The sequence below is a fragment of the Crinia signifera genome, chromosome 12 (genome assembly GCF_055691185.1).
Source record: "Crinia signifera chromosome 12, ASM5569118v1, whole genome shotgun sequence".
In the NCBI taxonomy this organism is placed as follows: domain Eukaryota; kingdom Metazoa; phylum Chordata; class Amphibia; order Anura; family Myobatrachidae; genus Crinia; species Crinia signifera.
In genome coordinates, this window is record NC_139228.1 from 46,487,355 (window position 1) to 46,500,011 (window position 12,657).

A 12,657-nucleotide genomic window follows, 5' to 3' on the forward strand; every position below is an offset into this window, starting at 1 on the left:
CCGACTTAAGAAGTCGGCCTCCCAATTTTCTACGCCAGGAATGAATATGGCGGAGACGGCCAGTAGTGCGCAAGTGCGTGATCTTGAGCCCACAGCAGGATTCGACTCACTTCCTTCATGGCTGCGTAACTGCGCGAGCCTCCCTGCTTGTTGATGTAGGCTACTACAGTGGAGTTGTCGGACTGTACCCTGATGGCCTGACCCAGAAGGAGATGGCAGGCCTGCAGGAGAGCATTGTATACTGCTCTTAACTCCAATATATTGATGGAGAGAAGAGCCTCCTGCTGACTCCAACGGCCCTGGAACTGGTGATCCAGGATGACTGCTCCCCAACCGCGAAGACTCGCGTCCGTGGTGAGTAGTACCCAATTCCAGATGGCGAACCTCTTTCCCTCTCTGAGGTTGGCAGGGTTCAGCCACCACAGGAGAGAGTGCCGTGCCCGCACTGACAACTGTATCCTGTGGTGAAGGTGCAGGTGAGAGCCTGAACATTGACGTAGAAGGCGACGCTGGAAGGGTCTCGATCGGAATCGACCATATTGGAGAGCCTCGAAGGAGGCAACCATCTTCCCCAGTAGCCTGCTGCATGTGAGGACCGTTAACAGTCTGGTCAGAAGGACAATGCGGATTAAGGCCTGGAGAGAGTGTATCTTGTCCTCTGGAAGAAACACTCGCAAAAGAGTGGTATCCAGGACCATTCCCAGAAACTGTATGCGTTGAGACAGCTGGAGCATACACTGAGTCAGGGCTATGTTGCCCAACAGGGCCTCCCTGGATGGGGCCTTCAGCAGAAGGTCGTCCAGTTACGGTATTACTGTCACACCTTGGTTCCGCAGAATCTCCATCATCACCGCAATGACCTTGGTGAAGACCCGGGGGCGGAGGAGAGGCCAAATGGAAGGCTTCCACCGCCCGCTTGGACTCTGCATCAGCTTGCCACTGGTGGAGCCAGAGTGATCGGCGTGCCGATATGGAGTCAGCAGAGATGCGAGCACCTATGACGCAAACATCATTAGAGGCCTCCACCATATAAGATGATGCCTCTGAAATATGTTCTGCCAATTGCACCAGAACATCAACCTCACCTCCCTGTTTTAGTTGCTGAACCATCTGGGAGGCCCAAACCCCAATAGCTTAATTGACCCAGCATCTGACCTGAGACGGACGCTGAACAACCCCTGCCACAGTGTAAATAGACTTAAGAGTAAGCTCAAGCTTACGATCTGAGGAGTCTCTAAGAGTAGCGGCCCCTAGAACCGTCTTTTTGGAAAGACGCGTGACCGAAGGGTCAACTACGGGGGTGTCTCTACCAGCTTTCTGCCTGCAGCAGATTTCTTATCAGGGTTTTTTCCAGGCCTGTAGCACGTGGTCATCTAATTCCTCTGCAGGAGGAAAAGAAGCTGCTTGCTTAGGTTTTTTACCAAAAAGGGAGGGGCGACTGGGGGCTGATGCCCCATCTTCAACATCCAGTGCCAGCTTGAGCATATAAATAAGGTCATCAAAAACTTGCGCAACATGTTGCTGTTGCTGTGGTGGCAAATCTTGTTGCACATCCACCTCTGGGGCAGCATATTCCCCCTCCTCAAGGTCAGGCATATCCTCATCTGTGTCAGTGTCTAAGACCTGCGTGAGCAGTCTTTTTAGCACTGGGGGTTGTGAGTCATGAGTAGAGAGCCGTATGGGCTCTGGGGCCAAGGCCTTAGTTAAGCCCTCCACAGCTAATGTTAATTCACGCTGCTGTGATCTAGAGGATTCTCTGTCCCTCTGTGATTCAGAGATGTCAGAGGACAGGTGTGACATCACCTCCGTGAGCTGTAAAGCCCATGAGGGGAGGGCTGCTGGGAGGTAGAAGGAGGGGGATCAGTGGTGCATGTGTCGCACACCAGAGTACCCTCAGCAGATTGTGTAAGTTTAGAATTACACTTTTTGCAAGACCTCTTAGAGCTGCCTCCTGCCATTTTAACAGTGATTTATGTATACAAAATATATGCAACAATCAACAGGTTAATAAGCTGTACACACACACCAGGGGATAGTACAGTCAGAAGCCAGGTAGAGAGACTGGGCATGAGAGACAGTATCAGAGGAAGAAGCTGCCAGAGGCCATGAACTACACTCTGGTATGTACCAGGGAACGCTATAGCCCAATTTACATACAGCCCAGAACTGTCTCACCCAGCTCTAACCCCACTGTCTGCGTGCAGGGCTTGAAGAAGCTGTTTTGCAGGTCTGGACACCAGGAGGAAGGCTATACTTGGGTCTTCCGACTGTCTCAGCAAAAAAACGGAGCCCTCAGAGTGTCAGCAGCGGTGCACACTTAGAAGATGGCTGCCGCTGTGCTGTAGTCATGCTGGGGAGAAGCCAGGGCTGCTGGGAGCGTACAACGCGGTAGCTCCGCCCCTCCGGCTGCACAGTGCTCTCAAAATTGCACCAGTTTTAACATAAAACTCAGAACCTGCACTACCGCCATATTTTTGATAAATACTGACTCCAGAACTAAGCGGGAGGTCAGGCATACATTACCGCTGCCTTGCTGGTCGGCGGCGGTAGAGGCTGAGGGAGGACGGGACACGCACCGCACGCAGTGGTGGCTGTCTCTCCGGAGACGGTGGTCTCTGCAGCCGGGGACTGGGCGCGAGCCGCACGCAGCTGCGGCCGGATCCCCTCTGACAGCTCCCGCGATGCAGACAGTAAAAATAAAAAAAATGTCAAGCTTTTTTAAAACTTGTGCCCTGGAGCAAGCCAAAAGTGTGACCAGCTCCCATGAGGGCACATTCTATGACTGCCTAGGTGGGGGAGTAGAAGGGGAGAAGTTGGCCACACCTAATTATATTTAAAGTGCCCATGCTCCCTGTGGTCGCCCTTCTATCCCCACTGTTACTCCAGTGACACCTAGTGGATGAAGGCGAAATGTCAAATATAAAACATTTATTAAAAATATACACTTTTATGACTCAGTCAGGCGGTGGTCTGGTTTGCATCTACTTTGGGTCCAAGTTGGGTGGACCTTGAGGTTACTTCCGGTGGAATTGTGTCGCTCCCTCTAGTATTAATACTTCACTTAAAAAATAGACACCATGAGGTCTCTTCCAATCCTGTAATTAATTTCACATGTTCCATTTGTAATCAAGTGATCAGAAAATACAAGTTATTATCTGAACCTTCACCCCTTACCCCACTTTGGAAAAATCCATCATTTGTACAGGGGAGGTCTACCACTATAGCAGCAAAGTGGATTGACAAAGGAATAATATTTGCCGCTGATGTTCTACAAGGGGGAATATGTATGAGTCTAGGTGACTTGCAAGAAAAATATTATTTTCTTAAATTGAATGCTTTGACATACCTACAAATTAAACACTTTGTAGATACTTTACATTTCCCTACCCAAACTTCTGTAAAATCACCGTTAGAACAACTATGTTTGGATGAGCCCCCTATGAAGGGAATAATTTCTGCTTTATATAATTTAATAATACACTCGTCAGAAGTCCCTGCTCCCAATTTTGAACATCAATAGGAAATAGCTCTAGGGAATCCCCCAGATGAAAATTCTTGGTCCCTTATTCGTGAGAGATTATCTAAAAATTCAATCTCTACTCTGATTAAGGAGAATGCATACAAAATTTATTATCGATGGTATTTAGTTCCAGCTACATTACATAGAATGTATAGCTCTGCTTCACCTATGTGCTGGAGAGGCTGTGGAGAGTTGGGCACTTTTTTACATGTATGGTGGTCTTGTCCCAAAATTGCAGTTTATTGGGAAGAAGTGGCAAATTTACTGGGTAAAGTGTTACTTACTAAAGTAAATAGGGACCCGTGGTCCTTTCTTCTAGGACATCCCATAACTTCCCTAGACCCACTTTTAGAAAAATTGGCATCCCAGATATTCAGCGCTGCTAGGTGTCTGGTTGCCTCGCACTGGAAAAACCACAATCACTGATTAATAAGATATGGTTTATAGCTTCAATGGAAAAAATAACAGCATTTCTACAGAACAAAACCATAAAATTTATTCAAATATGGAACCCATGGTTTGACTTTACCCAAACTCTTTGTGATAGAAAAAACTCTGAGCATCCACAGAATTGTGTATTCTAACATTTTAATTTGAGAACATTTCTACGGTATTTCTTTAAAAAGACATTTCTAATTCCCCCCGGGCAAATATAAATGTATATATATACATACATATATATATATATATATATCTCTTATATAATTGGCTACATCTGTCACTCAAAGTGTGTCTGAAGCTGTAACGCTGGGTGGAGCCTCTGACACATGATTGATAATTTATGATTGTCATCACCTGTTTCAAACAGGGTAATTGATAAGAAAGGTGTTTAAGCACAGGTGATGGTAATCCATAAATTAAGAAGAAAGTCCAGAAACAGAGCAATGTGTCTCCCTCCCTCCCCCCCCCCCCCCCATTCACGGCAACCCCACGATTAAATGGCACATGCAAAACACTGACATGGCTATGGTCGACAATGAAAAAGGTTGAAAAGATTTATTTTTCACTTTTTCAAAGTTTTCATATTCATTCGCATGTGTCGACATGGACACCAATGAATTGCCACACTTATGTCAACATTTACATGTGTTGACCTTTCTGTGTTGATTTTTTCTTTTGGGGATTCGCGGCACACCCCCGTGACACCCCGCCTCCTGCGATTCGCGGCACCCCGTGACCCCCCCTCCCACGATTCGTGCCAACCCCCCTCCCGCGGTTCACAGTGCCCCCCACGACCCCCCCTACCGCGATTCCCCACCCCTGACCCCCCCTCCCGCAATTCACGGCATCCACCTACGACCCCTCCTCCCGTGATTCGCGGACACCCCTCACCTCCTCCCTCCCCCCCCCCCCCCCACGCGATTCACGGCAACCCCAGGATTAAATGGCACATGCAAAACACTGGCACGGCTATGGTCGACAATGAAAAAGGTTGACATGAGTTTTTGAAGATTTATTGTTCTTTTTTTGAATGTTTTCATATTCATTCTCATGTGTCGACATGGACACCAATGAAGTGCCACACTTATGACAACATTTACATGTGTTGAACTTTCTGTGTTGATTTTTTCTTGTAGCAATTTTTTTTCAGTGACAGCTATGTGCACGTCAACCTACACATCATCAACCAATTCTTTGTATAATATATAACACCTGTTCTGTTTTACTGTATGTGTTTTAAGTCAGACCTTTTACTGCTACTATTACTGTTTATGTAAAGGCATTCTGAATGACAGCAACATCCTACCATCCTTCTACAAGAATATATAACCAACTAGGTGATTCACCGCACCCCGTGCCCCCCCCCCCCTCCCGCAATTCACGGACCCCCCGCGCACCCCCCCTCCCGCGATTCACGTCACCCCCGCGCACCCCCCCCCCGCAATTCGCAACCCCCCTTGCGCAATTCATGCCCCCTCCCACGGTTTGCGGACCCCAGCCCTCTCCCGCGATTCGCGGACACCTGCGCCCCCTCCCTCCCTTGATTCACGGCACCCCCCGCGCCCCTCCCGCAATTCATGGCACCCCTAAGCCCCTCTTTAGTCCCCCGTATACTCACACACCCCTATCACTACCCAGCTTCCTGCTCTCCTGAACCGTAACTTCCACCACTGGGGAGTCGCTGACGCTGTTTTGCCCACATGCCCCTATCATGCCTCATAGCCCAGAGTCCTGCTCTCATGCATCCGAACTCCCACCCAGTAGGAGGAGACACTGACTGAGGACCACCATCCTGTACTCCTGTACTGCCACGCTGGACCCTCACCCACTGGCAGAAGCTGCACAGTATCTCCCACCCTCCTCTTTAGTCCCCCTTATGCCCACACACCGCTATCACTACCCAGCCTCCTGTTTTCCTGTGTTGTGACCTCCGCCAGTGGGGAGCTGCTGACTAAAAAACACCCTACTATACTATTGCACACACACACACCTAAACAACATGCACACACAGCCCCCCCCCACACCCACAAATGTCACTGTACCATCCAGTGGCGTAGCTACGTTTAGGGCGCCCCCCCCCCCGCAGTTAGGGGGGGCGCCCTCCCGCCCCGGCAAGCACCCCTACCCCCCCCCCCCGCCCCGCCGCCCATGCAAACGCCCCCTCAATCGCCCACAGCCTTACCTATCGCGCTGGTCCCAGCGGCTCCGTTCTTCTGCTGAGGACCAACAGAAAATGGCCGCCCCCATACAGCAGACAGTTTTAGAGAACTGTGTGCTATATGGGGGCGGCCATTTTGGTTTAACTATAGCACCGCAGCCCCCGGCGCCCCCACTTGCACAGCGCCCCACCCGCGGTGGCGGGGGCTGCGGTGCTATGGTTACGCCGCTTTTACCATCCACACTATCAATGTACATCTTACTCTGTAACCACTTTTTAATTAAACAAAACAATTGGTACTTGTTTCCTATCTGGGCGCCCACTAAGTTAATTGAGCACCATGCTATTCTCCGTAGTGAAATCTGATCGCATCGCATCGTACACATACACGATATTGAACGATGCGATGCGATGCGATGCGATCCGATTCGATTTCCCATAGGAAACAATGTTAAATGGCTCAATTTAGCCAAATTATCATAGGAACAATAGTAAATGGGCCAAAAACACCCCTGAACATTGAAATGTCCCCCCAAAAGTAGTTGACGCCACCCCGCCATCAACGTGAACCCGAAGCGTGGCGAGCGCAGCGAGCCCGCGAGGGGCGGCGGTACGCGTCCTCCGACCTTTTCATGCCCTACTATCCACTAGGGCGTGGAGTGAGAATAGAATAGTGTGGCGAGCGCAGCGAGCCACCGAGCCCGAAGCGTGGCGAGCGCAGCGAGCCCCGCGAGGGGACGCGGATACCTTCACAGGTAAACGCGTCCCTTTGCGGGCTTCCCAGGTGTCCGCGTCGCCATGGACACCTGGGAAGCCCGCGAGGGGACGCGTATAACTGTGAAGGTATCCGCGTCCCCTCGCGGGGCTCGCTGCGCTCGCCACGCTTCGGGCTCGGTGGCTCGCTGCGCTCGCCACACTATTCTATTCTCACTCCACGCCCTAGTGGATAGTAGGGCATGAAAAGGTCGGAGGACGCGTACCGCCGCCCCTCACGGGCTCGCTGCGCTCGCCACGCTTCGGGTTCACGTTGATGGTGGGGTGGCGTCAACTACTTTTGGGGGGACATTTCAATGTTCAGGGGTGTTTTTGGCCCATTTACTATTGTTCCTATGATAATTTGGCTAAATTGAGCCATTTCACATTGTTTCCTATGGGAAATCGGATCGCATCGCATCGCATCGCATCGCATCGTTCAATATCGTGTATGTGTACGATGCGATGCGATCCGATTTCAGTACGGTGCCGTACGTAGAAAACCTGGGCGCCCAGATAGGAAACAAGTACCAAACAATTAAGTAAGAGTAAATATGTTTGTAAAGATTTGGACAATTTTGGGGAACATGTCTAAAAACATATAGTATAGGGTTAAGACTGGTGTCTTTCCGCAATTTTAGCTTTAAAAAAAAAAAAATTGGATTTAGGAACTTGAAGCGCGATCCTCTTGTCCTCGATTTTGAATAGTCACAATGTACTTTGTAATATTTGGAAGGACATTGTCCCTTTATTGTATGTATTACTTGAAACTCTTGTATTGTAAACTATATGTCAAAAGTTGAATAAAATATATTAAATAAAAAAATATATATAAACACTTTAAAACAAAATTTTCAAAGTAGTTCCTTGTCAGAGGATTTTCTTATACAGTGGATGTAAACACACACACACACACACACACACACACACACACACACACACACACATATATAGTTCCAAAGTCTGCCGGCACTCCAAAGATAAATACCATCAGCTGCCCCCGCTGCCAGAATGTAGTAGAATACAACAGTCCAAAATCCCATAGGGAAATAAACAGGAGACGGTGTTAATGCATCAAAAAGAAACTCAGTGTATTGGGGACGTTTCGGGGGACAAACCCTGTCCTCAGCCCAATCCTACAGCACAGCCATAGTACAAATAAATCAATTTTATACTCACCAGTTCCCGGGACTTCAGACGCCGCCGCATCCACGGAGCCGCTGTCCGGAAGTGGTCACCATCACTTCCGCCCCCAGACGCTGATCAGGGGTTGCTTGGCAACCTCAAGCTTGCGTCTCATCTGGCAGGAAGTGAGCCGCGTTTCCTCTGTCCGTCTGACATGCATGGATACTTGCGTTGTCTGATGCCCGGAAACTGCAAAAAAAGTAATAACATACATAAAACGAATAAATACAATAAATATAAGTAACAGAGAGTGCTGCGCTTGGCTGTATTCAGGTGATGGTAAAGTTTGGGTCACTCAACATATGCAGTAGGGACCACCAGAGTACTGGCATTGCCCCAATCCAGGTATCCTTGCTGACCCTCATCTACCTTACACCATATGCCTCTTGTCGCAGACACCTCTATTACAATAACAAAAAACACATACACAAGATAGAATAATTAATGCAAATACATATGACAAAAACAATAATAGTAATAATACTATTCATAAACCCATACAACACTAGAAGACTAATCTATCATATGCATGGACAGTCATCTCTCGTGGGTTACTACATAAGACTGTTCCAGTTAATTCTCTCATTTAACCCGTTGGGTGAAATTGTATCTAGGCGGAAAATCCACTCAGATTCCTTGAGCAACTATTTTTTGGCTCTATTGCGCCCCCCCCCCCCCCTGATAGATTCAGGGACACAGTCAATCATAAAATGTTTGAATTGTGCAATCGAATGGCCCATGATTTTAAAGTGGCGGGCCACCGGTTGGTCCACATCTCTGCCTTTCAGGGACAGGTTGATGGCCGACCGGTGTAGCGCCATTCTCTCCCGGAATGAACGAATGGTTTGGCCTATATAATAAAGCCTGCATGGACATAATATAACATAAACTACATGTGATGTCCTACAGGTCATCACATGTCTGGTTGTATATATTTTTTGAGAATGCAGGTGTTTGAATTCTTTACATGGCAGCATGTGTTTGCATGTTTCACATGCTGCACAGCTGTAGCAGCCCAGTGGCTTAATATAAGTGTTAGGGGGCCTGGGAACGCCTAGGCCGTCACGTCGGTTTTGACCAAACAGTCCCTCAGATTGGGGCCTCTCCTAAATGCAGCTAATGGACGTACTTTATTTAAGCCTGGTAGGTCTGGGTCTGTTTTTACAATTGGCCATAGAGCATTTGTCGCATGTCTGATGACCGGACTTGCCACTGAAAATATACTGGCCCATGGAAGCACTGACGACGGGTTCCTAATTTTGGGAATGAACAGCTGAGCTCTAGGCAGATTTTTGTTCACTCAAAATTTTTGGGTCATAACCCCTCATTATAAATTTGTCAATCAGGGCATTTAGTTTGGGTTCAACCTCATCAGCATCCGTTTTACCCAGATCATCTGAGATCTGAGGATGCCCTTTTTAAGGGCATGGAGGTGATGGCTACTTGCCATAAGAAAAGTGTTTCGATCAATGTCCTTAAAATATACATCTGTGTTGATTCTATTCTCACGGATGGTCATGGACACATCCAGGAAGAGGATATTATGTGAATCATATGACGCTGTATATTTGATGGTAGATTCTCCAGCATTGATGTCCACCAAGAGTTTGGACAAAAGATCCTGACCCCCTGTCCACAAGATAAAGACGTCATCTATATACCGTGTAAACAGCAATAAATGGCATCTAATTTCAACATTGCTAAAAAAGGTGGTTTCCTCCTGCCCAAACATAAATATGTTAGCAAAAGAGGGGGCCACGGATGAGCCCATGGCACACCCTCTGAGCTGTAAGAAATATGACCCATCAAAAATGAAATAATTCCTTTTGAGAATTAACAAATTAGTTCCACAAAAAGTTCATGGTTAAACAGACCAGGGTCCAGATGTTGACCTATAAAGAGCTTCATAGCCTCCACCCCTCCTCATGGGGTATGGAGGTATACAGGCTACAGAAGTCCAGACATACCATAATAGTCCCCTCTGGTACCTCACCAATCTGATCCAACAGTTTCAGGAAACTTGTTGTATCCTTTAGGAATGTAGGTTTTAGCAGGAGTAAGGGCTGTTGTAAAAAGTCCAAAATTTCTCTATCGGTTGATATAACAATTCACGCGCTGAAATTATAGGCCTTCCTGGGGGAGAGACTGGGTCCTTGTGGACCTTCGGAAGTGAATACAACACAGGTACCACAGGCCATTCAGTGTATAATGATTTAAATAGTTTGGGGGAAATAATACCATCCTTGACCGCTTTTGATAGAATACCATGGAGTTCCAGCTGATATTTTTTGGTAGGGTTTGCAGCTAACTTTTTATATACCGCCACGTCAGACAGTTGAGTATACAGCTCTTGCAGATAATCTGTAAGGTTCAGGACCACAATGGCCCCGCCCTTATCGGCAGGCCTGATTACAATATCCTCATACTTTCCTAGATCACTCAAAGCTTTGGCCTCTACCGGAGATAAGTTTTTCTTAAACTTTGCCGGGGCTCCATTATACTTTGTTACGGAGTCATCTAGTAGTCTGCCGAAAGTACGGATAGCTGCATTACTGGACATGGGGTCAAAGGATGAATGTGAAGTACTCATTAGAAATTTATTCAAAGGGTCATTGGAGAGAACTTCTGGTCGTGTTTGGAAATGCTCCTTTAGGCGGAGCTTGCGCATCAATTGGTGGTGGTCACATTTCCACCTAAAGGGATCATGTAGATTAGTTGGTACATAGGATAAACCCTTATTTAGTACCTGCATCTCTGTGTCACTCAATTGGCGATTTGATAAGTTCATTACAACGGTCTCTTGTCCACCCTGCGAGGTGGATTTCGCCTGGTTGCGTTTGTTTTGCCCCCCCCAACGGGTGGGCGGTTTCTGCCTGCACCGGCTGAAGAGGTCCCGGCCTGTCCTAAAGGGACATCCTGAGAGCTTAGCATATCATCTGAGTCGGAGATCAAGAAGTCACTGTCTCCAGCTCCTATTACCCCTGCCCTGCCAGGGTCGACGTCTATTGTCGTCACGAGATTGCCTTTGTGTTACTATTATTGTTTTTGTCATATGTATTTGCATTAACCCCTTCCCGACATTTGACGTACATTTACGTCATGGCCGGGATGTACTTCCCGACACATGGCGTAAATGTACGTCATGACTTTAAAGTGCCACCGCGTCTAAAGACGCGGTGACAGAGGGACGATGTCTGCTGTCCCTGACAGCAGACATCTTCCCTCATTGCCCGGGGGGGCAGCGATACCCCCCCCCCCCCGTTCGGCGATCGCTGTGATTGGCTGTTCAATGTGAACAGCCAATTACAGCGTTTTCTGTGTGACCGGCGAATAACGTTCGCCGGTGACACAGGGATCGGTGGTGATTGGTGCTGTAAAGTACAGCACCAATCACCACCGGGTGTAAGGGTGACACTGGTGTCACCCCACCTCCCCCCACCTGCCCCCAAAAGGCTGTGATTGGTCCGTCGGACCGACGGACCAATCACAGCCACTTCACCTCAGATGAAGTAACGGAGACAGCCCTGCAGCCGCCATTCCGGTCAGGAACAGCGTGCAGAGCGGTATCCGTGCCCATCTGTGCCCTATACTGACCTGATCGTTGGTGGCATCCGTGCTGCCAGCTCCTGCTGTGACTTCCTTGTGACTTCCTTGTTTTGCTGCTGCTGCTGCTGCTGCTGCAGCAGCGTCATTGTGGCAGAAATTTCAATTGTGTACTATAATTTTGTATCTGCTCCCCCCTGCTGCCCTTCTTTTGTGCTGATCACTATAAACTAAGTGATCAGCACCTTTTTTGGGGTGCAGGGAATTTTTTTTTTATATATACCCTGTCAGGTTGCACCCACAGTTGTGTGCCTGCTGCCCCTCACTGCTAATCAGTGTTGCATCACTGATCAGCAGTTGGTTTTTTTTGGAGAGTGCAGTGGGGTTTTGTTTTTACACCCACGCTGCTTTTGTGGGTGTCCTGTGGCTGCTGAGCGCTGATCAGTGACATACATCACTGATCAGCATTTTTGGCACAGGGTTGATCTAATTTTTTTTTTTGGGATCAAATTCCTGTTGCCTTTGACTCATCAGCAGTTTTTTTTAATTTTTTTTTTTGGAGAGTGCAGTGGTTTTTTTTTTTTTTTACATCACTGAACAGCATTTTTGGCACAGGGTTGATATAATTTTTTTTCTGCAGTTTTTTTTAATTGTTTTTTTTTTTTGGAGAGTGCTGTGGTTTTTTTTTTTTTAAATTGTTTTTACACCCACGGTGCTTTTGTGGGTGTCCTGTGCCCGGTGAGCTCTGATCAGTGACGGACGTTACTGACCAACATCTGTGCTCAATTTTTGGCGCAGGAGCTTTTTTTTTTTTTTTTTTTTTTTTACTTTTTTTTTCTTTTTAAACTTACACGTGTTAAAGCACTACATACACACTACATACCCCCCGTGTTGAAATAAAGTTTGTACCCCCCCCCCTACACTATACACGTGTTGAAAAAATAATAAAAATGTCCCAATCATCGCAAAGACTGTTTTCAGCGGAGGAGGCATATGCCCTTCTTGCCTCTGACACTGACACAGCCAGTGAAGCAAGCGATGAATTGGCATTTGTCTT

The 12,657-nt window shown here is 47.6% G+C and overlaps 1 protein-coding gene across 8 annotated transcripts in view; it reads right to left on the minus strand.

Annotated features, from left to right (window-relative positions):
• The window catches only part of LOC146050151 (KRAB domain-containing protein 5-like), an 84,316-nt gene that overhangs the window by 49,410 nt on the left and 22,249 nt on the right, over nucleotides 1-12,657 (minus strand). For 3 of the 8 annotated variants that reach the window (XM_083167012.1, XM_083167011.1, XM_083167021.1), the window contains one exon: nucleotides 8,052-8,246. The exons of 4 other annotated variants lie outside the window; for them this stretch is intronic. The gene's annotated coding sequence lies outside the window, so the exon portion shown is untranslated. Of the gene's footprint in view, nucleotides 1-3,804; nucleotides 4,160-8,051; nucleotides 8,247-12,657 lie in introns of those variants that run through there. One more of the 8 variants, XM_083167016.1, reaches the window with a different exon arrangement.